General features: G+C 48.3%; 1 long non-coding RNA gene across 2 annotated transcripts in view; it reads left to right on the top strand.

The window, feature by feature from the left end:
- Positions 1-25,605, top strand: part of LOC149127273 (uncharacterized) — a 141,801-nt gene that overhangs the window by 40,582 nt on the left and 75,614 nt on the right. The window lies entirely within an intron of this gene.

Raw genomic sequence — 25,605 nt, 5'->3', positions numbered from 1 at the left:
TCTGTCTCTCTCTCTCTCACTGTCCACTCTGCCTGTCAAAAAAAAAAAAAAAGTATTGCCCCAAGGAGTGGTCAGGTGCCTGGGACCTGTCCCTCCACTCCTCTGATCCCTGTGGTGCTTGGTTGCTCATCAGTTCCCAGTTTGTGCTTTGCTGCTGTCATGCAGTTCCTCCCCCCAAGGCCTGCCAATGCTCCTGTCCCCTCCGCCAGGCTCCCTGTGGCCTGGAAGGTGGTGCCTTCTACCTCTTCGCTCCCTCTACGCTACCTGGCTTCAGGGCATCCCAGGATGCCTTGTTTTTCAGAATGTGAGTAGGGCAGCCACGCTCACGTTGCACCCTCACCCTGCCTTGCTAACCAGAAGTGTGCTCAGCAGCCCTCCTTCCTGTTCTTTCTCCAGTGTGTGGTCCCTTCTGCCTGGATCCGAAGGCTCCAGCTGTTTGATGTGACTCCAGGAGTCTGCTCGCTGCCTGGCTGGGGCACCGGGTCTCTCTCTGGGCCTCAGACTGTGCCATCGCTGGGTCTCCACCTGTGGGTACTGGAGGGCAGGTGTCCTACAACTCCCAGCCGCGTGGCAGGGGGCTGGTGCAGGCTTCCCCTTGGCGTCTCCTGACCCTCTTAGACTTGTGGGTTGTGAGCGTGGGTGAGTGGACTCCATCTGGGTCCTTCCTGCCCATGCTTCCTCAGGGGCCTCTTCTTGGTTGCCACCTGTATGTAGCATGGAACCCTGGCCTCTTTCTTGTTTTCCTGCCACCATGGCCCTGGAGGACTTCCTGGGAGACCGGAGGACTCACCCTTTGGAGCCTTCAACAGACGGAATGTTTGTGTCTCCCCAACTCTGTGTGTTGGCATCCTAACAGCCAAGGAAGCGACGGCACTAGGAGTGACTGGGTTATGGGGCCCCATAATAAAGCCCACAGGCCTCTCCCTCACCTCCCGCTCCATTGTGAAGAGGCAGTGAGAAGTTGCCATCTGTGAGCCAGAAGTGAGCCTTCACTGGACACCAGATCTGTGGGACTCTGCTTACCAGATCCAGGAGCTGTGTTTGTTGTTTCCAAGCCTGGCTTTTGGCGTTTTTGTCTCAGCAGTCCAGAAGGACCGAGATGGAGCCCTGAACCCCAGGCCCAGCCTTGTTGGTCACCAAGGGGTAGGATGCGCTGTACTTTACACAGCCAAGAACCAAGTCGCGTATTGATATTCAAAAATAGGGTAATTGTTGCTATCTTTTTATTTATTTTTCTTTTTTCTTTTTTTTTTTTTAAGATTTATTTATTTATTTGAAAGAGTTATAGACAGAGAGAAGGAAAGCCAGAGAGAGAGAGAGAGAGGTCTTCTATCTTCTGGTTCACTCCCTAATTGGCCACAATGGCTGGAGCTGTGCTGATTCGAAGCCAGGAGCCAGGAGCTTCCTCTGTGTCTTCCCACACAGATGCAGGGGCCCAAGGACTTGGCCATCTTCTACTGCTTTCCCAGGCCACAGCAGAGAGCTGGATCGGAAGTGGAACAGCCGGGACTAGAACTGGCACCCATATGAGATGCTGGCACTGCAGGTGATGGCTTTACCTGCTGCACCATAGCACCACCCCCCTTTTTAATCTTTTTTAAATTTATTTGCATGCATCTCATAAATGCACCAGGAACATAGTAATTCTTGCCACCGTAGCCGCCCTCCCATCCATTCTTCCACCCCTCTTCCACTTCCCTCTCCCATTCCCTGTCCTGTTCTTCACCAAGATCTATTTTTATTTTGTTGCTATCTCTTTACATAGACTCCCCTCTTCCTTACCCCCCATCCTCCACCCCTACAGCTCACCCTTGGGCAAAGGAGAGTCACTGCTTCTCCTCTCCCACTTCCACACGTTCTTAAGGCTAATTTGAAATTTTCCTTCTTGAAAATTCGGTGGGCATTATAGAACCATTAGGCAAACATAAAGAGGGGAAAAAGAATTCACCCATGACACCGCTGTCATCCCTGGCAAATTAAACTATTTTTATTTTTTCCATGTTCCCTTCCAGTTTTTGTCCTCATGAACATATAATTTAAAGAGTCGTAATCATAGTGTAGCTATCATTTTGTGTTCTGCATTTTTCCACTTAGCATTAATTATATCATAAGCATTTTTCCATGTTGTTGCAAAGTCATCGTAATTATCATTTTTAATGACTGTATAAGAATTCATCAAAGGGGAGGAGATTACTTAACCCTTGTTTTGTCGTGGGGCCTTTGGCAACTCCTTCACTCTATCTCTGTGTCTCCTTCCAGGTTGCCCTTCATAGCCTGTCCATCTGTGTCCCACCCCCCCGCCTTCCCTCTCCCCTCTAGGAGCCTGTGAGGGGCTGCAAACCTGGGAGACGCTGGGGTAGGAGGAGGAGAAAAGCAATGCAAGTGACAGCCAGCAGAGGGAGCTAAAGAAGTCTGCTTTAAGCACATTTACAGTTAAGACCCTTACAGACAAGGACTGGGAGGGAAACCCAGCCATGGCTCGCTAAGCCCCTTCACTATTGGCTGTTTTTGAGAAGACAGTTCTTTGGAATGACTTTCGATGGCTAGAGAAAAGGTGGCTGTAGGAAACGGATATGAAAGCAACTTTAACCTATCAGGTTAAACTTCTCCAGCCATTAGAACTGACTCCCAATGCTGTTCTAATCAAACAGTGTTGATTAGAGCTAACATGAACTCTTAAGAAAATTTCAGCCATGACAATGTTTTAAAGACCTAGAAGCACCAGGTCCCCAAGGTGCTCTGCAAGAGTAGGGTTCCCCTGACACACAAGTTTGAGAAGCGAGCTTCTGTGGCTGGATCTCCCTGTTGGATGGCCACAAAGCCTGGTTGTACGTTTAATGCTCTGAGAAGCCCCACAGGGAAGGAAGCCTGATGAGCTTTGGTTGACTTTGTACCTTCCAGTTTTGCTGGGATGGTAACTTCACCAGCCCTCATGTGCTCAGGAGAGTGAATACGGGCCAAGCAGTTCATAGCATATAGAGCAGTTCATAGCATATAGAAATGTGGTATGACCGAGAAATCTGCAAATAAAGGACGTGTGTGCAGCCCTAAAGGGTGGGTGTGTGTCAGCAGAACCCAGGCACCATGCACCCAGGGTGTGTGAGCCAGAAGCTGGAGTGGAAGACGGAGGAGCCGGGACTTGAACCAGGCGCGTGGAGGTGGGATTCAGGCCCCTGAGGAATCAGCCTAACTTGTTCTGCTGCAATGCCCACCCAGAACTGAGCTTTTTAACTGGATACCTTGAGACCTCTTGTAAAATGAATGAAGTTTATATCTGTATGCCAATTTTATGCACCAGCCAAAGGGGTGGGGTTGGGCATTATGGAGGGAGAACCCTGGCTCTGTCATGGACTCCTTGGGTCGCTTTGAGCAGCCCTCCCTCCCAGGGCCTCTGCTTTCGCTTGTGTCCTATGAAGGGAGCTGACTGAAGTAGCTTTCAGGTTTCTTCAAACTCTGAAGTTCTGCCTTGTGGAGAATAATTTTACTCGTTGGAATGATTGTGGTTTCTATATTTAAATGATTGTAGTCATGCCTATGATTGATTTGATGCTGAATTCTTGAATAGCAACAGAACTCCCAATCATGAGATTGTTGCTAAGGGAAATTGTGACTCACTCTGCAGTCATCTGCTCACCAATACAGGAAGAATGGATTCAACGAGGTCGTGTTTGGCCCCAAGTGACTTCAGGGGCTTCCAATGTAGGCCGGCATGCAGTGGATTTTCTCTGATAGAACAAATGGTGGTGGTTATGTCACTGGCCATTCTGTTGCTGATTGCTGTGGGGGAATCTGAGCAACAAATTGTATAATCCCTGGCTTCCGGGAGCACCTAGTCCAGTTGAGGAGACAAGAGGAACGTGAAGAAATGATTGGATAATGGTAGGGATGATGACAGCCCTCCCCCAGGTCACCTGTTACTGCTGCCACTGGGCTTGCTATGGAGGCGTTTGCTTTTACTTTGCTAGAGCAACAGTGGTTCCGAGCCGGGTCTCGTGGCCTTAGCTCACTAGGCTAATCCTCCGCCTTGTGGCGCCGGCACACCGGGTTCTAGTCCCAGTCGGGGCGCCGGATTCTGTCCTGGTTGCCCCTCTTCCAGGCCAGCTCTCTGCTATGGCCCAGGGACCTGCTCAGGGAAGCTGTGAGCATCTTTCTTGACAGTTTCCTACAGAGTGGGAGATGTAGCTTGCCACCCACCTTGAGCAGGTTGTTTTTTTCTTTTTTGAGGCATTTGAAAGTAAAACAAAGTACTCTGCCATTAATGGAAAGCTGGAATTTTCTACCTGCTTGTACTCCTGACAGGTTGGTTGATGCTGTCACTGGCTGCCTGTGCCTTTTCAAATCGCATCTTTTTAGCTCGTTACTCATGGGTGGATTAATTCCTAATGCTCTTCTTTGACATGCTCTTTGCTGGCACCACAAAGCAAACGATGCTGTGGTCTCTGTGGAGCCTTATTCTGGGGGGCGGTGCCCACGGTGTAGGAGCCGCAGCCCCACCTTCCGAGAACCTGCACCTCTACACGCGCGGCTGAAGCTTTCACTTCGCTCCGGGATGGTCGGGGGTCACGGAGATACGGCTTTCTGGGCTTCAAGCCCCTTTGATGTTGGAAGCACCTTCAGGCATTGCTGGTTCAGTGTTTGTTTTTCTTTCCGAAGAGATTGTGTGGTTTCAGGAACTTTCAAAGTAAGGCATGAAACAGCTCTTGCCTTAGCTGTCCCAGGCGGATTGGCTGTCTGTGATGGTGTGGGGTGGTCGTTGGAAGTGGGGAATCCTGCTAGGGATCAAGTTCTGATTCCAACATTTCTGTGGACCTAAGTCTCAGTTTTCTCATATCTGAGGGGTTGGGGTGGAACGGCCTGATAGGATCATTGTGGGGATTACATTAAATAATGCCCATGAATTGCTCAATACACTCGGTATATAATAAATGCTTCAGTCATCTTGATTATCATCGTCATCATCTTCGTGACCATCGTTACCAGGAGCCTCACAGCCTCATCGCCATGACCATCAGCATCACCACAACAATGATTGCAATCATTAGTGTCGTCACCGTCACCATTGCCGCCACCACCACCACCACCAGCAGCGTCCTGCCCTCCCAGATTTGCCTGATAGGTAGCAATGTTAGCAACGAGGCCAGTCTCAAGCTCCTGTCCTGTTCCAGCCTTGACTGTAGCCACTGGAAGAGTGTGGGCCCTACCTCTCCAAATGCATTGCATGGCATTTTGCTTCTCCCCCTTTTCATATTCCTCCACTGTGTCTGGGGTCCCCATCTTCAGCCTGGCATTGGTCATTTCCCTCTCTAGAGAGTCTGGATGCTTTTATGGTCCAACAGCTGACAAGGCTCTGGCTGTGGAGTGATCCTTTGAGCTGTGCTACAGTTGCCCCTTGGACTCTGAGAACTGGCTGCTCAGAATGGTAGACTTACACCATCGTGGATTTGGCCACGTCTATGTTGATTTCATTCCCTGAGACACCACTTGTAGGGCTGATGAGGAAGAAGCCTCGTTTTGTGGCAGTAGCACATGCAAGCCTTATTCAGGGGATGCTCTGACAGGTTTGCAAGTGGGGAAGTCCTGCACAGCACAAGACTGTCCCTGGCATGACACAGCATGAGACTGCTCAGTGACACAGGGCCACTGCTCACAGTGGAAGGAGCCCAAGGGAGCTCCTAGAGCAGAGGGAGGTTGGAGAGGGGTGTAGGTATCTTGATGCTGTTGCTTGGCAGCCCGGCAGGGAGTCTCTTGGTCAGAGAGCTCCAAGGGGCTGCAGGGGCTGGAGGTATTCATAGCCCTGGGACTCATCTTCTCTATGGCCAGCAGAGGCTGGGTGCAGCTTTTCAGGGTAGGCAAAGCAGGCAGACTCTAAACAACTAAACATATGGTTCATTGGGCTATGTTGAAAAGAACTGGATTTGTAGAAGTTTGTAGAGTTTGGTACCAGTGGGCTTCTGGGCAAATGGATCTCAGCCTACTGTAAGATGTACCAGGGGCTGGTACAAGTAGGCCATCCTTGGCTCATTTAGGTGACACTGGTTCACTGGCCCAACACTTGTGGAGCCCAGGCTCGCTCCTTGGTCACCCTCAGAATCCTTGAAAAAAGTCCTTGAAAAAAAAAATCTTTCACCATCATGTATCAGACAGTGTGCTGTGTACCTGAAATCTCTCATGTTACTTAATTCCCGCTCCTATGGGGCAGATGCTGGTATGATTCCCATTTTACACACATGGAAATGGAGGCTTAGGGCTCAGCGATTTGTGCAAGGTTTTGCTCTTGGACGGTTCACGCAATGGCTCAGGCTGACTAACCCTCTGGGGCCAGGGCACAGCATAAAGATATATCGTAATTCTATTCCACATTAGCTGATGTTCTCCCTGGCGTGCTGTCACGCCAGCCTGGAGACCCAAAGGAGCTGCATTCATGGGTGTCACCCCTGTTCTCTTGACTCTTGCCCCAGTGTATTGTACAAGACTCCACATCCCCTCTATGTATTACTGAGAGCCCTGGGGGGTTTCACAGGCCAGTGTGGACTGTTGTGGTGGAATGGTGACTCTAGAGACACTGTTTTCTGCTGGGAACTGTCATGCCTTCCAGGTCTTGCCATTATTTTGGGGGTATCAATAGCACTTCTGTCTGTTCCTCCAGCCCCTGATGGGCATGTCCCTGTTTCCTTCATCTCCCGCCTTTGCACTGAATTTGTCACAGATACACTGGAGCCCTTGGAGATGCCCATGGTATGCAGGAGGCTGGATGGGGAAGTCCTGCATCAGACCAGGATGGAAACCTGGTGGCCTGTCCCACAGAGCTTTGGTGTTGGCTGAGCCCAGTGCCCCTGACCTTTTCTGAGTCTAGCTAAGAGGCCCCCTGGCGTCACTTGCAAGTAGGTTGCTGGTAGGATACACCCGGAGTTTGCAAGAGGAGAAACGTTTTGATACATAAAACATTTCACCACTCAGTGTGACCACCTTCTTGCTCTGGTGGCAAAAAGCTACCATCTAAGATTCTGCAGCAAGAATGGTTTAAAAAAAAAAAGCTTATGTGATTGACATAGACTTTGTCTGTCATCCTGATCCATCTCCTCATCAACAGGAAGGGATCTATGGAAATCACAAGATACTTTGGACATCTTCATGTGGTCTGAGTCTGCTCTGCCGTCACTATGCTCAATTCCATAGTCTGCCCTCGGACATTTAAACTTGATGTTGATAGTTATTATCTCTAAAGGACTAGAGTTTAGGCCTATTCTTCCTCATTCACCCCATGGAGCAGATGAGGGTTTTTACTGTGAATGGGGCATTTGGGCAAATACCCAGAGTCAATCTGCTGAGAAGTAGTTTTCTGGCGCTGGCATAAGAAAGTATGCTGGACTGGGTGGCGTAGGTAACAGCAATTGTTTTTACCATTGTGGAGGCTAGCAGTCCAAGGTCAAGGTGCTGGTACGGTTCTTTTTTTTTTTTTTTTAAGATTTATTTATTTATTTGAAAGGCAGAGTTACACAGAGAGAAGGGAAGACAGAGACACAGAGAGAGGTCTTCCATCCACTGGTTCACTCCCCAGTTGGCTGCAACAGCTGGAGCTGTGCTGATCTGAAGCCAGGAGCCAGGAGCTTCTTCCAGGCCTCTCACACAGGTGTAGTGGCCCATTCTGCTGCTTTCCCAGACCACAGCAGAGAGCTAGATTGGAGGTGGAGCACCTGGGACTCGAACCGGCGCCCATATGGGATGCCAGTGCTGCAGGTAGCAGCTTTACCCACTATGCCACAGCACTGGCACTGGTAGGGTTCTGAAGCTTCTCTCCTTGGCAGGCAGTTGACCACTGCCACGGAAGCAGTTGCATTCTCCCCACCCCCCAGCTCCGTGCCAGCTCCTGTGTTGAAGCCCTAGGCCCCCAGTGTGAAGGGATTTGGAGATGGGCCTTTGGGGGGGGGGTAACCAGGGGAGAAGAGATGGTGAGAGTGGAGCTCCTTTGAAGGCATTAGTGCCCTTACAAGAAATGACACCCACGCTCCCCACCCCCCTTCCACCTGCACGTACCTAGGAAAGTCCCCGTGAAGACACAATGAGAAGGCGGCCCTTGGCGAGACGTCACCAGACGTGGGTCCTGCTGGAACCTTGATCTTGGACTTCTAGTTTCTAGACCTGTGAGAGAGAAATTCCAGTGTTTATAAGCCACTCAGTCTGTGGTATGTTTTGGTGACTTGAGCTGTCTTTGCCTGGAAGTGCCCCTGGATGACAATCCACCACTCCTCCCATCCCAGTACAGAAAGCAGGGTGGTCCTGTTTCAGTCCAGGTCCAGTCACGTCCAGAGTTTTTTCACCTCACTTAGGGTAAAAGGCAGAGTCCTACAGTGGCCTTGGAGGCTGTCAGTAGTCCTCTTCCTCTTCTAATTGTGCCTTCTGTTCTTCATCTTGATCCCCTAGCCCTGGCTATGTTGGCCTCCTTGCTGTGGCAGAAGCTCGGCAAGCTTGTCAAGGCTACCCCAGGGCCTTTGCACCTATGGTTTCCTTGCCTGGAAAGGCTTCCCCCATCTGTCAGTGTGGCTCTCTCACTTTCCTCAGGTTCCTTTACAGGAAAGCCCTCCCTTTCTACCACATTTAGCTCCCCTCCTTCCTGCTTACATCTCATATCCAACTTCTCCAACTGTTTTTTTCCTTAGAGATTTATTTATTTGAGAGGCAGAGCTACAGATGTAGAGGAGAGACAGAAAGACCTTCCATCTGCTGGTTCACTCCCCAAATGGTCACAATGGTCAGAGCTGGGCCAATCTGAAGCCAGGAGCCAGGAGCTTCTTCTGGGTCTCCCACTTGGGTGCAGGGACCCAAGGACTTGGGCCATCTTCTACTGCCTCCCCAGGCCATTAGCAGGGACCTGGATCAAAAGAGAAGCAGCTGGGACATGAGCTGGTGCCCATATAGGATGCCAGCACCAACCTACTACAGCCATAGCACTGTTTCCTGCCTCCCCCCACCCCATGTTTCTTCTTCTGGCCCTTACTGCTGTCAAACATGCTAAATATTTCAGTTATTCATCAAGTCCAGCACCCAGAACAGTGCCTGGTGCAAAGCAAACACTCAGTATTTGCTAAGAGAACATGTAGACATTCGGGCAGCATTCAGTGGGGACAGTGTCTTCCTCCCCCATGCCATCAGAATTCACGGGGTTGCAGGAATGTTAGAGCAGCCAGAGGCCACCGTCATCACCTCAGGTGTCCGTTTGAGTCCTCCACTTTCTAGAGAGTGGTCTAGAATATGGGAAGAGGAAGTCGTGAGGGGCCTGGTCCCTGTGCCTTCTCTTCGTCTGCAAGTCTTCTCTGTTCACTAACCCTGGAGAGGTTTCCCTTCTAATTCTCCTTATCTCAGGAAAGAATTTTTTTTTTTTTCCCTCTTGACCTCTCATACAGAACATTCTTTTCCCCACCAGAGACAATACATGGAAATATATTTTGAAAAGTGAAGTGCATTATACCAATTGCAGAAATCATTTTTATTGCTACTTGAAAGGTTAAGTTGGAGCTCATCACGCAGCCTCCAACATGAGGTTTTCTGCAGCCAGACGACGAGTTCACCCCCTCTCCCTCTCAGCTCCTCCGCTGAACAATGTCGAGGAGGAGCGCCAGCCGCCACAATAAAACCCACCCGCTCTGGCCCCTCCCCTTCCGTCTGGCTGGGGTGCCGGTAAAATCACAGTGTGTCAAGCAGCCTGTAAACAGTGAGCTGCTTTCTCTCAACTTTTGGGAGGGCTTCTCCGGGATGACAGGGGGACAAAGGGTTGCAGTGTAAATTACCATGCAAATTGCCACAGTGTTTGAACTTCAGACACCTTTGCCTGCTGCAGCTCAATGAACTTGAGCTTCTGCGACTCCCACTCAAGGGGAGACGTGAAGTGCCTGCCAGAGCTGAGCCACCTTAAACAGTCCAGTGCGCTTGACTCGCCTGCAGATACGCGGGAGGGCTGCTAAACCCGACAACCCCAGTGGAGTGAGCCTTCGGGGCCTTCTCTGCCGACTTTCAGTGGGTCTCCCTTTTAAATGCCAGTCCTGGCAGGGAGGAAAGAGATCTTCCTCACCTCTGCACTTGGCACGCTTGCTCTGCCGGTCCTGTCCCCAGCCCTGTGATTGACAGGTGTGATGTCAGTGCACGGAACACGGCTGGCTGTTGTCTGTGGGCTTCTCGCCTCCATTCCCAAGGCTATCCCTGCAACAGGGGAAGCGACTGTCTTCATGAAGAGGTGGATGTTGTGGCCCGAGTTGACAGATGCCGATTGCCAGCTTGTTCAGAGCTCTCAGATCGTCTTGTATTTGCAGGAAGTAATTCTGCAGTTTCAGGACGAATAGGGGCTGGTGCTGTGGCATAGTGGGTAAAGCTTCTGCCTGCAGCTCCATCTTATATGGGCACCGATTCGAGTCCCAGTCGCTCCACTTCTGATCCAGCTCCCTGCTAATGCGCTTGGGAAAGCAGTGGAGGATGGCCCAAGTACTTGGGCCTCTGCATCCACATGGGAGACCCAATGAAGCTCCTGGCTCCTGGCTTTGGATTGGCCCAGCTCTGACCTTTGCAGCCATTAAAGGAGTGAATCATGGATGGAAGACCTCTGTCTCTATCTCTCCCTCTCTCTGTAACTCTGCCTTTCTTTTCTTTTTTTTTTTTTTATTTAATGAATATAAATTTCCAAAGTACGACTCATGGGTTACAATGGCTTCCCCCCCATACCGTCCCTCCCACCCACAACCCTCCCCTTTCCCACTCCCTCTCCCCTTCCATTCACATCAAGATTCATTTTCGATTATCTTAATATACAGAAGATCAGCTTAGTATACCTTAAGTAAGGATTTCAACAGTTTGCTCCCACACAGAAACATAAAGTGAAAAATAATAGATGATTTTTTTTAAATGATGATGAAATCAGATCAGACCTATTGTCATGTTTAATCCCAGTGAGAGTCAAGTTGGGAATTGATAATTTCTTTTTTTTTTTTTTTTTTACAGAAGATCAGTTTAGTGTACATTAAGTAAAGATTTCAATCGTTTGCACCCCCATAGAAACACAAAGTGAAATATACTGTTTGAGTACTCGTTATAGCATTAAGCCTCAGTGTACAGCACATTAAGGACAGAGATCCTACATGAGGAGTAAGTGCACAGTGACTCCTGTTGTTGACTTTACAAATTGACACTCCTGTTTATGGCATCAGTAATCTCCCTATGCACCAGTCATGAGTTTCCAAGGCTATGGAAGCCCCTTGAGTTCTCCAACTCTTATCTTGTTTAGACACGGTCATAGTCAAAGTGGAGGTTCTCTCCTCCCTTCAGAGAAAGGCACCTCCCTCTTTGAAGACCCGTTCTTTCCACTGGGATCTCACTCACAGAGATCTTTTTGCCAGAGTGTCTTGGCTTTCCATGCCTGAAATACTCTCATGGGCTTTTCAGCCAGATCCGAGTGTCTTTAGGGCTGATTCTGAGGCTAGAGTGCTATTTAGGACATCCGCCATTCTATGAGTCTGCTGAGTATCTCACTTCCCATGTTGGATCACTCTCCCCTTTATTTATTCTATCGGTTAGTGTTAGCAGATACTAGACTTGTTTATGTGCTCCCTTTGCCTTTCAAATAAATAAATAAATCCTCAAAAAAGAAAGTGGCCTGAGGGTTTTCTATTGTTGTGGAAGTTTCTAGCAGTTGCAATTAGGCTTTATCTTACTCTTCCCTCCTCACCTGACTCAATGTCCATGGCGTATGGTAGTAGTAATACTTCACACTTTTTTTTTTATTATTCTAGTGTTGGAAAAAGCCCAGCACACATGGTTCATATTTACAGATCTTTATGTCTGGGCATGGAACTGAGCACTGTGTGTTTTTTATCTCATTTAAACTGTACCTCAAGCTTTGAAGGCAGGTGTATCAGACAAGGTTCTCCAGAGATATAGAATTAGGGGGACACATCTTGCTTTGGTTGACTCCTGTGGTGGGTAGGACTAGTACATCTGCAGTTTGCAGGGCAGGCTAAAGATCTGGCAAGTGTTGATGTGGCGGCCTGAACCCCAAGGCAGCCTGGGCGCAGAATCCCTTCTTGTCCAGGAGGCCAGACTTTTTCTCCTAAGGCCTTCAGGAGACTGATGGTCATCTGCTTCATCCAGAGACTACTGATTTAAATGTTAATTTCATCTTCAAAAATACTTCGACAGTGACGGGTGGACTGGTGTGCCACTAGCTACTTGGGTACCATGGTGGAGCCAAGTTCACACGTGGAATTATCCATCACAGGAGGCATCATTTCCATTGCACAGGTGAGGAAAACAAGTGAGAAACGAAAACAAGGTGAGAAGTGAATTCACTCGTAGCGATGAGGTGAATAACGGTCCCCAAATGTGTCCATGTCCTGATCCCTAGAACTCGCGACTTTAGATAGAGAAAGGGACTTTGTAGATGTGGTTAAACTCATGCTTTTGGGGAGGGGAGATGGCCCTGAATAGCCTTGTGGGTCCAGGAGAGTCAAACAGGCCTTCCATGAGGGCTGCCAGAAGAGAAGGTGATGTGCTGATGGGGGCAGAGGCTGCAGTGGCTACACTGATGCCCCTGGAAGGTAGGGGAGAGGCTACAAGCGGAGGGTTGCAGGGAAAGACTCGGGAATGGATTGTCCTCAAGAGCTTTTGGAAGGAACCAGCCCTACTGAACCCTTGCTTTTGGGCTCACCCTCACAGCTGTGCGAGAATAAGCTTGGGTTGTGGTAAGTCACTGAGTTTGTGGCTGCTTGTTAGAGCAGCCGCAGGAAACGAATACATTTGCCCAAGGCCATGTACGTTGTAAAGGGCAGGGGTGGGATTTGAAGCCAGGTCGGGCTGACCCCATGGTTTCAACATCCATTGTTGCTATCAGCATCAGTCCTGTTGGCCCCTCCCAGATGATACTTCTTGGGTCTCTCCTCTCCTTCCACACTCCTTGTCTAGACTTCAACAAGCCTGCCCTTGACCTTTATTTAACAGGGGACGATTCGTCACATAGGACAGGGGCACTGGGGATCGGAAGCCGAAGGGCAGTGAAAACAAGAGCCTCTGTTTGTTGAGTTCCTCCCGCGCAACAGGCGCTCTGAGCATTGTGTCTCTCAGCCTTCCCAGGAGGCTGGCACTCTTATTATCTATATTTCATCATTGAGAAAACAGGCCGAGAGAGGTCAAGTCGCTTGCCCTGGTCATACTGCTGGGGTTTAAACCTAACTTAATTTGATGTCAACACTTTCGGAAGCTCTCTTCACTGCACTTCCTTCTCGGGGGTCTTCATCATGGTGCAGCAGCAGCAGAGGAGGGAAGCGGGGTTCCCTGTGTGCTTGGTCCCCTTTTTAGAAACCTCTGTCTCAAGTGAACCTTCATGTCTGGGTCCCAAGGTCCCTGCAGTGCCTTCTCCAGCCTTGGGCAGACTGTGTTCCTCTGGTCGTGGAAGAACCTTCCTGCTTGGATTTCTTCCTCTTTGCCTCTTTGCTTTTTCATTTTCCCTCTTGGCTGCCCTTGGTATCAGCTGACATGGCCTCTGGCGCCCTCCCTCCCCACTTCTCCCCCTTATTTCACCATTTCTCATTCTCACTGCTGTCCTTTGTTTTTACTGTTCCATCTCAGCCCCCGACAGAGAGGAGAGGGTGAGCCATGCCTTCTAAGGAGATCTGACCAGATTTCCTTTGTCCTGAGCCAACACACAAGCCTGCCCACCCCATTCTCCCTGGGATGGAGGGGGCTACAAGGTCTCAGTTCCACTCCCAGGTGGACTGGGGTCTGGAGGACTCCAGGAGATGCACTGCTGCTTCTGAGCCAAATTTGTGACTTCAACAAAACAGGTTATCAACGACACTGAGCTAAAAATACCGTGTTTATTTTTGAAAGGACTTAATTTGGCAGTTATAAATACCCTGTGAAGTCAGCTTAGTACATAGTCTAGCAGCTCTCAGACAACTGAACAATATTTCAGATGCACATGTTATTTCCTATGCAGAATCCAACATGCAATTTCCAGCCAATTCTTCGCTATCCTGAGTAACGGAGAAGATTGGGCGCAGATAAAACCAATGCATAATCAGCTTAGTGTAGGGTTACAGCTTAGGTTTGAAACTTTACTTTGGAGTAGATGCTTCTAGAAGAAATGTTCAAGGAACTTTGCGTTGACTGCCTTGGTGGCGGAGAGGGGAAGTGAATTGTTCTGCCTCCCTCCCTCCCTCTCCTTGTCCCCCCTTTCTCTCTTCACCTCTCCCCCACCTCCCTCCCCCACCTCCATCCCTCCCTCCCTCCCTCTCTTCCCTCCTCCTCTTTCCATCCAGCTACCCTTTAGACAGTCACTGAGTCCAAACTGTTCTAGACACCACTCTGGGTGCCCGGGAGTAGTGATAAACAAAACCACTGGGATTAATGCCCCCTTGATCACCCCCTCTCTGCTGTGGGGTTTTTGAACCACTGCCTTGGTGCAGAAAAAGCAGACAAAGACATCAATAATGACAAAATGTGATCCACACTATGTGACAACCAGCGGGGAGGGAGAGGCCGGGTGGGACAACTTCTTGGAACCCACAGGATGGCTTCTCTGTGGGGTGATGTTTTTGCTGGCACTGGTAGGATGAGGACCCTCCTCCCCCCAGCCCCTGGTGGAGGTGGGGGTGTTCCAAGCAGAAGAGCCAACCACCCGCAGGAAGGTCTGGGAAAGGGACTGAGCCGCTTGAGAGGTGGGCTCTAAACATTTGTGTTTGTGGCATTTCCAGCAAGAGATGGAGGAGGGCTTTTTGCTGACTCTGAAGAGCTTGCACGATTCTCTCCCTCCCCTCCTCAGCCCTCTCCTCTCTCTCTCTGGGAGGGTCTCTCTCCTCCGATGAAAACACCTCTTGCTGTCTAGCAACCTGCTTCCACCTCACTCTCTTCTCTACGCCTCCCAAGTCGCCACATTCATCCCTGTTGTCCCGTTGAGTAGCCCTAGTCCTGAGCCCACCACCCCTATTTCTGCTGTACCTTCCACCCCAGCCCCAAAGAGATGCCAACCAAACAGCAGGACCTGGCTCTGAGCAGCTCTCGGAACATATTCACCAGCATGCACCTCACCCTCAGCCTCGCCGCCTCACCAGCAGCTCCCTGGTGGCTCAGCATTGCCTCTGGGCCCATCCTGGTCTCCCCTCATGGGGAATGCATGGAGGAAAGGCATGGAAAGACCACCTGTGTCATGCAGAAGCAGAGCAAGCAGGTAGAGCCCACAGTCACCACCTTGCCGATCTAGGGGTGTAGCGGGAATCTTGGACAGGGACGGGGGACACCAAGGCTCTTTACAGGAAATCAGCTTTTGTTCTTGCTGGCAGGCCCAGAGGAGAGTTTGGGCTCCACATTCCGGGCCCTGAATAAAGCAGGATGCTGTCTTATATACTGTAGCACAAACAGCTTTAAGTCTTCTAATACAAAGTCAGTTATACAACTTTTGATTGGGTATCCTAGAGCTACAGCACTACTCACATAGCTGTCACACAAAGTCACAGCTGCGTGCACCTGAGTTGCTGGAGTTTGCTAGCTGCATGGCTTCTGTGGACCTAGTTGCATTGCGGTATTGCTCAGAAAGTCCCTTCTACACACCCCCCTCATCCCTGGTCCCCGAAAGCCCCTGCTTGAAAGCCTCTATCATTTTTGCCCTTAGTTTTTTTGCTTCCTTGAGAAGAGGAGTCCCTGCCACATTCCCTAGGCTTCCCGCCACAGGAGGCTGCTCTGTGTACCCACCAGTGGTGGCACTGATCAGAGGCATCAGCTAACCTGATAGCCCACTGATAAAGATGAGCTGGTTGCTACCACTGATCCACCTGGCTTGAATCCTTAGACAACCCTGCTCTAGGCCCAGTCTCAGACCCTGCCTGAGGCTCCACCCAGGGAAAGAGACCCCCAACCCTGTGCGTTTTAGCAAAGGGCAGGGGCTAGGTGTACCATACCTGAGACAGTGCCCAGCCTAGCCTCATAGCCCATACCAAGGTCCCACCTGGGCAGGGAGGCAAGTTATGGAGCCGACCTGTGTCCAGCAACAGATGAATGCATAAATAAAGTGTGGTGTGTTACACAATGGAGTATTATTCAGCTTGTTATGGTTGGATAATAGTTTAGGTGTTTCCAAAGGCCCATGCATTGGGGGCTTGGTCCCCAAAGTCATTAAAGGATTAATGTTAATGGCGATGGATTAAGGGTGGAGACTTGATCTAATTATGGCGTCTAGAAGGTGGGCCCAGTGGGAGGTCTTTGGGTCACTGGGACATGCCCTTGGAAGGGAGTTCTCCCCAGAGGGTTGGTTATATAAGCCGAGTTGGGTTTAGCTGCTCGCTCTCTGCTCCCTGGCTCGCCTTGTGATCCTGCCTGTGCACGTGCTCTGCCACCCACAGCCTCATCAGATGCTAGGCCAGTGGGGCCTCCCAGCCTTGGCCTGTGAACCTCCCAAGATACACAGCGAAACAAACCTCCTTCTTCCTTAGGGGCTCCTCTCGGTGTTTTAGTTAAGGTAACGAGAAGCTGACGAGCACACAAGCTCACACAAGAAACTAACTCTGTCATCTGCGACAACACGGCTGGGCTTGGAAAGCACTCTAAGTGAAATAAGCCAGGCACAGAGAGAAACATACTGCATGTTTTCACTTATCTGTAGAATCTGAACAGTTGAACTCATAGAAGCAAGGAGTGACATGGTGGTTATAGTGGCCGGGCGTGAAGGAAATGGAGAGACAATAGTCAAAGATACAAAACCTCAGACACCAATAACATTTGTTTGAGATCTATTACAAGCCTGGTGAATATAGTTAATAGTAGTATATTATGAACTGGAAAATCTCTGGGGCAGGTATTTTGTGTAGGGGTTGGAACACCACTTGGGCACCCACATCCGTATTGAGTGCCTGGGTTTGAGAACTCACTCTGCTTCTGACTCGGCTTCCTACTAGTGTGCACCCTGGGAAGCTGCAGGGGATAGTCCAAGCCTTTGGTTCCCTGGGTGGAATTCTGGGGTCCTGGATTTGGCCTGGCCTAGCCTTGGCTACTGTAGGCATTTGGGGAGTGAACCAGTGGATGGAAACTCTCTCTGTCATTCTATCTTTCAAATAAAAATAAGTGCATGAGTAAAAGAAAAATATCTAAAAAGTAAAATCACTAAGAGTGAATTTCAAAGGTTCTTACCAAAAAAAGGTAAGTATTCAGGTGACAGATATGTTGATGAGCTGGATTTGATTACTCCACGTTGTATCCATAAATCATAGCAGCACTTTGCACCACACAAATACATCTGCCTGCAATTTGTCAATTTATAGGAAAAACAAAACAAGAGACGTAGAAGGGTGGCAAGGATGACAGGGGCTGCAGGTATGAGAGGGAAAGGCTGTGCAGGATGTGGCAAGGACCCTGGGAGAGAGGGCTTGACATCTAGTCTTGAGATCCTGCACCCATGCACTCCATCACTCTGTGCTGCTGTGGCCCCATCTGGAAAATGGGCACACGCGGTTTGCCAGGCATAGCACAGTGGTGCAGCCTGTCAAGGCACTTGGTGCGTGCCTGTGAGCTCTGCAAAAGCAAGACAGCCTTCAGAACATGCAGCCTCTGCAAACTCGAGAAATGCCCCTTTCCTGGTAATTATTCAGTAATTATTCACATAAGAAGGATTTCATTGTTATGTTTCATATATTCGTTGCAGTTGATGGCCTTTTAATAGTGGCATTGAATTTGTGTACAGAAAGGTTATTCATTGTAAGATTTCTAGGCCTTAATGGCTATTTGTTTTGCTTGGTTCCAGTGCGCTATAAATTAGTGATATCGGTGGAGCTTGTTTGTCTTGGCACCGGGGCGTATTGTCTGAAGTGATGGCTGTTTGGCCTGGCACCGGCCTGGATTTCCCCATCTGTTTCTGATGTTTACATTGTTAAAGATACGACAGACACATAGGACACGGCCACATGCAGAGAGGGAACTTTTTTTTCCACTCCAGTGCATCAAACAAGGTCTGAGCCTGTAATAAGCACAGCCCTAAATTACACTTGAGCCTGCTAACGTCCAGCCCCAGCCCCAGCACTGGGGAGTGATTGCTCGGACCCTGGGGTATTCATTCCCAGGAATGCTTCTCATGGGCTCAACAGCTCAATCTTGACAAACTCAGTTTTTCGCTTTGTCTTTGAGAAGGGAGAGCCACACAGACCCACTTCCAAATGCACTCCTGAAAACCATGGATGGTGAGGAGAAGGCATCGGTCCCCAGTAGACCCCAGGGTCCTGTCCCTGGGTCAAATCTGTCCTGCAGGGGGCCAGGGACCCACAAGAGACTGAAAGGTCTTTGTCCAGCTCTACTACTGCAAGTCTCATCTCTCTTAACAGCAGCAGAAGTGTCTATGTTCATAGACTGGTCCTAAGGTCCATGTAATCCCCCAGTCTGCTAAAGTGGGAGCCCAGGCTGTTTTGTGAGGAGGCGATCTTAAACTTTCCTCATTGTTTGATTTTTTTTTTTTTTGACAGGCAGAGTGGACAGTGAGAGAGAGAGACAGAGAGAAAGGTCTTCCTTTGCCGTTGGCTCACCCTCCAATGGCTGCCGCGGCCGGCGCACCGCACTGATCCAATGGCAGGAGCCAGGTGCTTCTCCTGGTCTCCCATGGGGTGCAGGGCCCAAGCACTTGGGCCATCCTCCACTGCACTCCCTGGCCACAGCAGAGAGCTGGCCTGGAAGAGGGGCAACCGGAACAGAATCCGGCGCCCTGACCGGGACTAGAACCCGGTGTGCCGGCGCCGCAAGGTGGAGGATTAGCCTAGTGAGAGACCACAAGAGGCGAAGGAAGGAGGAGGGAGGTGAAGTGGGCTAGGCAGGGGAAGGACATTGGAATCTGTTGAGAGCAAAGCTTTGAGGAGAGAGGCTGGGGACAGAGCCCTCTGTAGGCTCTAAAAGTGCATGTGTGTGCATGTGTGCACCTGTACTGCTGTTTGCTGGTGTTCTGTTCCTGCTGTCTTTCCCTATCACTATGGCTTTTAGACTCCGTGCCTGCCTCTGAAGTCATAACCCGGCTCTGTGCTAAATTCCTAGAGGGGTCTGTGTTTCCTGGGAGGAAAGTGGGGTTACGTGAGAGAAGCAAGTACCCTTCTCAGCTTGGTTTTCCAAAAGCTCACATTTCTTGAGAGGATTAGGCTGTGAAGGGTCACAGAGAGGGAGGAGAGAGAGGAGGAGAGGGGACACTGGGGGTTTATCCTGCTCAGGGCTGTACTTTTCTCATTGGTGAGCTGCTGCATCCCCCTTGGGAAATACTCAAATGCCTCTCATTATTCTTCTCAACTCAGGTGTCGCCTTAGCAACCCATCCCAGTCCCCCTCCCCTGGGGATTTGTCCATGCTCCTGTGAACACCTTTGGCACCCTGGGTCTCTCTCCATCACAATGCCTAGCCCTGAGTTCCAATTGCTTGATAAGTATTTGTTCCCCAGGATTGGCATCTCTCGTGCAGGGTACCTAGGCAGGCAGGCTGCATTTGCTGAGTCACTGGCCACCCCTGGAGGGCTGCTCCAGCAGTGTCTTCTCCCTGTGGTGCCCTCCTCTGGGCTGGTCCTGGTGCTACTGCCCCTCTGCTCTGTGATGTTGAGTAACACCCCTTCACTCACCTGTCCAGGGAGGAGGTGGAGCTGGATCATCTCTTTCCAATGCTGATATCCCCAGGCAAGGAGTGCATGAGACAATGGCCACAATCCTGGCTCCTTTTAAACTCCATCTTCCCTCTTGCAGCCATGTTTCTGCTGGGGTGGTATGGTCAGGGAAGGGCAAGCACAAACCTATCACCCAGAGATCCAGAACTTTCTCTGTTAAACTGGGCATCCTGGGGCAGGCATTTGGCCTCTGGTTAAGATGCCCATCTTTAGAGTGTTTGGGTTCACGTCCTGACTGTGGTTCCTGACTCCGGCTCCTGACTCCAGCTTCTTGCTAATGCAGATCCCGAGAGTCAGCCGTGATGACTCAAGTAATTGGGTTTCTGCTACCCACATGGGAGACTTGCAGTGAGTTTTGGCCCAGGCTGGGCGCTGTTGCAGTCATTTGGGGGAGTGAAACTGTGGATGGGGACTCTGTCTCTCAAATAAATAAATCAACTGGCATCTTCTAGCAATTTTTATCTCAGTAAATCGCATCAACATCCATCTAGTACTAGGACAGGAACCCAAGGGCCATCCTTTGACACCTTGTTTGTCTTCACCATTGTCCCCATCTAGTCCTTACCTGGTTCTGGAAAGCCTCTAAACATCTGCTGAGTCCCACATACCTCTCCATTTACAATTTCCACGCCGGCCCCACCCCCAGCGCTCTGCCAACTCTACCCCCTGCACTGTTCTCCTGCTCTGACATTTTGTACCTGAGCCAAGGCAAATACTACCAGCTCAGTCTCTGTGCATCTCCTCTGTCTCTCACCCACCATTTAGATTCCACACTGCATCCAGAGTGATCTTGAAGTTCAAATCTGACTCTGACACCCTCCTTGTTAAAACGCTTTGAAGGTTTACGTCATTCTTAGGACAAAGATTTGTTTTTTTTTTTTTTTCACCTAGAAAACTTTTATTCAAGGTATACAGACTTCATGCATTTCAATATATACAAATTTAGGAATATGGTGATTCTTCCTATCTTCCCCTCCCACCACCTGCACTCCCACCCTTCTTCCTTCTCCATCTCTTGTACCTATTCTTATTTTTTTTACAAGATTTATTTTCAGTTAACATTATACTCATAAGGTTAACCCTACATTAAATAAAGAGTTAAACAAATAGTATGAAGAAAAAAAAAATCATTCCTCAACAGTCAAGACAAAGGCTGTTCAAAATTATGGCATCTCAAAGCGCCCATTTCACTCCTATACATCACCTTTTAGGTACTCTATTAGTTACCACAGGTCAGGTCAGGGAGCACATATGGTATTTGTCTTTTTGTGACAGGGTTATTTCACTGAATATAATGGTTTTTACTTGCATCCCTTTTGTTGCAAATGAAAGGACTTCATTTTTTTAAACTGCCAATTAGTATTCCATAGTGTATATATACCATAATTTCTTCATCCGTTCTTCAGTTGATAGACATCTGGGTTAATTCCATATTTTAACTATTGTGAATTGAGCTGCAGTAAACATGGGGGGTACAGATTGCTCTTTCATATGCTGATTTCTTTGCATTTGGGTAAATTCCCAAAAGTGGGATGGCTGGGTCATATGGTAGGTCTATATTCAGATTTCTGAGGTATCTCCATACTGTCTTCCATAGTGGCTTTACCAGTTTATGTTACCACCAATAATGGACAGGGTACATTTTCCCCTACATTCTTACTAGCATTGGTTGTTTTCTGTATGACAGCCATTCTAACTGTGGTGAGGTGAAACCTCATTGTGGTTTTGATTTGCATTTCCCTGCTGGCTAGTGATCCTGAGCATTTTCTCAAGTGTTTGGTGGCAATTTGCATCTCCTCTCTTGAAAAAAATGCCTGTTAAAGTCCTTTGCCCATTTCTTAACTGGATTGTTTGTTTTGTTGTTGTTGAATTTCTTGAGCTCTTTATAGCTTCTGGATGTTAACCCTTTATCAGCTGTGTAGTTTGCAAATAATTTCTCCCATTCTGTCAGTTGCCTCTTCACTTTGCAGAATGTTTCTTTTGCAGTGCAGAAGCTTCTCAGCTTGAAGTAACACCATTTGTCAATTTTGGCTTTGATTGGCTGAGCTTCTGGGGTCTTTTCCAAGAAGTCTTTGCCTATCCCAATGTTTTTCAGGGTTTCATCAATCTTCTCTAGTAATTTGATGGTATCAGGTCATAGATTTACATCTTTGATTCATTTTGAGTAGATTTTTGTGTAAAGTGAAAGGTAGGGGTCTTGTTTCATACTTCTGCATGTGGAGATCCAGTTTTAGGACAAAGGTTAAAGTCCAGGAATAGTCTACAAGCCCCTTCCTCATCCTTCAACCTGTTCTCACAAACTCTCCTCCGGCTCACTTGTTTAGCCAATCTGGCCTTCAGTCCTGTCATCTTGTACCTTAGGGTACCCCTTGCCACAGGTCCTTTGAACATACTTATCACCTGATATAGTTGTGAGTATTACTTGATTAATATCTGTTTTCATCAGCCTGCTAGACCTAGGAAGGCAGAACCATGTCTCTTTTTGTTCACTACTGTATCTTTTTCCTAAGCATGATGCTTAATACTCTATAAGCATTTGCTGAATAATTTAATAGATGAAGGAAGGAAGGAAGGAGAGATGTAGACTGACCTTGGTCTATACTTGTATGCTTACTTTGCTGGTCTCTATCCAGTTTTTGATACTAACTTGTAATTACTAACATTTAATAAGAAGAGACTTTACTTGGGCAACCCTATTCTCTGTGTTTTATTAATTACACTCTTAATATTCTAAAGAGAATAAAGATTTACTCCATTGTAAAAGGTTCCATATGGCCTTAAGAATTAGTTCTAATAAAATGATGAATGGCGCTTCACTCCATTAACAAATGATCATTAATTTTAATTCATACATCTGACATCTGTTCCTGATCTTTGTCCTTTCAAGTGTAATTAAAATAATAGTAAATATGCAGCCCATCATTGAGAGTCACAGGTGCTTGTACCGTGACATATCTACTCTCTAGCCAGGGAGACTGCAGTGCCGTGAGGGAGGGATGCATTCCAGTTGGCTTGGGTAGAGTGAGCAGGGTTGTGAAGGATCAGGAATAGGGTTGGTTTGTGCAGGAGATGGCCCCTCAGGGGATAGCTTGGAAATGGGCTGGCTTGTGCTAGTGTCTTGAACCCGATTTCCAGAGGGCAGCTCTGTTGTTGTGGCCTTTTTACTTCTGGAACCCTGTTTATTTTTGAGGTCCACCCAGAAAGTGTTGGGATTTCAAGGGGCTTGGGAAGACTTCCTTCTCACTCTTACCCCCAAGAGAGCCTAACCAAATACACGTGAGATTCCTGAAAGGAGCCGAGTCCCTTCTCTGAAAAATTAGGACTATCAGTGGCAATGCCTTTAGGGAAGAGGAGGTATTTGGGTTCCCCGCTAAAGGACTCATTGGCATGAATTTCAAAAACTTCTTGCACTCAAGTAAACTTACATCTTTTTAATTTCATTTTCCATGAACTTTTCAGAGTTGCCTTTTGTACAAATGACTGACATGAGCTGATTTCCCAAGAGGCAGCTCGACCTTGGGAAGGATCCTAAGGTACATACCAGAAGGCCAAGGTCACAGAAAGGGAGACTTAGAACCCTTGCCTGGGCATTTCCAGAACACTCGGGTTTCAGAGCTTTCTAGCTCTTGTCGGAGGCATGGGAGCTCCTGGCAGCAGGCAGCCTGTGGAAGGGAGAAGCTTGGGGCGAAGCCTGTCCCTAGGCTCAGTTCTGGTCTGAATCCTGGGAAGCTTGCAAAGTTTCCAACTTTGTCAATGTCTGGAAGAGTCCCTGGCCCCTGGGACCCAGGGGAAAACTTCTCCATCAGCTGGGGCAGAAACCGTGGCAGAGCTCCCCAACACTAAACTTCTCATGCCTCTTTCCGGGAGAGAGCGTGGATGGCATAAAATTTTACTATACTGGGAAAAACTATGCAAGGGAAGTATTTTCCATATACCTGGTTCTGAATTGTTACAGGGAAATTTTACTGTCATAGAGCCCATGATCTCAGAAACCAGGTTTTTATCCGGAGGGCATTCTACTTTTATAACCACATCAAATCAGTGGAACATATGAGCTTATGAAGATATTGTTTCTCAGATCTGTTGTGTTTGTGAAACCGATTTCTGCTCTTGGCACAGTTTCAGCCATGGTGCTGTCTCGGGAGAGAAGTGGGCATCTTTCTTCACCTCCTCCCTCCCTTTTTTCCTTTCTCATTTCCCTCCCTCCCTTGTCCCTCTCTCCCTCCACCCTCTTTTCTCTGTCTTCCCCTGCCCCTTTCCGACCAAAGGAAAAGTTTATGAGTTTTCTGGGGATCTGTTTCCTGGACTGAACCCACTGGTGCTGCTGGCTCTGGGAACAGCAGGGAGAAACCTCTCGAAGTCCCATCCCTCAGCCCTCTTCCAGTTTCCCTGTCCTTGTAGGGGGTGGTGCTGGGGGTGGGAGGGAGAAGTGACTCCCCTGGCCACAGCCCACACACAGGCAGAGGACATGGCTATGATGCTGGAACAACTGTGAAGGGCAGATGTGCTGCAGAGGAGTTGGCGTGAATGATCCGAAGCCATGTGTATCTTTCCTGCTTCCTCGTGGGTCCTCTCCCTCTGTTGAACATAGGGAGGCTGTAACTCCCCTTGACTTAAACTGGCTATTCCCAAGTAAGTGATTTAGTTGCCACCTTCTTCCAAGGTGTGACTTTGTCTGTCAATTACCTTGCATGTCCTCCATCTAAATGTCTAAGATGTTACCTTTGGACAGCTCTAGGCTAGGCATGCTGTGACAGAAAGATACAGTGGCTTTAAATGACTTTAGACTTGACTGAATCTGAACCGGCATTTGGATATTCTAATTCCAACACCTTGTACTAGATGATGAAAGAGGAATTAAGATTCTCTGTGTGGAAAGTTGGATAGCCATGTGGAGAAATAGCTATATTTTTCTTTGAAAAATAAAAAGATCACAGTATATTTAGCTATATGTTCTGGAAGAAAAGTTTTTTCTATAGAAGGATCAAAGGGAGGAAAATCCCATAGCTAACCATGTGGATATTCTAGACCTTTTTTCCTTTGCAAGTACCTTTATAGTTTTCCAAAATTGTCACATATTACATTTACTGCTAAGTTGTTAGCTGCTTTTTTCACTTAATAATCTGTGTGTGTGTTTCCATGACAATATATAAAAATCTGTACCTCATTTTTTTTAATGGTTGTGTAGAATATAGTTGGATGGAAGCAAATTAATTTATGTGACTGATCCTCTATTGATGTATGTTGGGGTTGTTTTGTAGTTTTCACTGTTATAAAAAACTCTAAGATAAACATCACTTTAAAAATTTTAAAATTTGCGGGACTGGTGCCATGGCTCATTTGGTTAACCCTCCGCCTGTAGTGCCAGCATCCCATGTGGGCACCGGGTTCTAGTCCGAGTTGCTCCTCTTGCAGTCCAGCTCTCTGCTGTGGCCCGGGGTTGGGGGCAGTGGAGGATGGCACGAGTGCTTGGGCACCTGCAACTGCATGGGAGACCAGGAGGAAGCACCTGGCTCCTGGTTTCAGATTGGCGTAGCTCTGGCCATAGCTGCCATTTGGGAGGTGAACCAACAGAAGGAAGACCTTTCTTTATGTCTTTCTCCCTCACTGTCTAACTCTGTCAAATAAAAAAATAAATAAAAAAAAAAGAAAATCTGAAACTAAACAAATTTTTTTTAATTTGCTCAATTATATTCATAAAATGAATCTTAGCATTTTTGAGTTGAAAGTATCCACTTGGAATACATGCCTGTAATAAAAACTTAAAAAAATGCTCTTCCAAACCCAGCCCAACTCTTCCCCGTAGATAATGTGATGTATTTGCATGTGTTTTGTTAAGCTGTGATTTACTGAAAATTAGTGAGACACAGGAAGGATAATGGGCTGTTAAGCAGCAACAGCAGCAAACAGCTCCTGTTAGGCATTTTCTTCTGATTCCTCTTCTTCTATTTCATCAGT

The sequence above is a fragment of the Oryctolagus cuniculus genome, chromosome 3 (genome assembly GCF_051225735.1).
Source record: "Oryctolagus cuniculus isolate XC-2025 breed Fujian yellow rabbit chromosome 3, ASM5122573v1, whole genome shotgun sequence".
Lineage (NCBI taxonomy): Eukaryota > Metazoa > Chordata > Mammalia > Lagomorpha > Leporidae > Oryctolagus > Oryctolagus cuniculus.
Note: the sequence above shows the minus strand (reverse complement) of the source record. Positions and strands in the feature narration are given on the sequence as shown.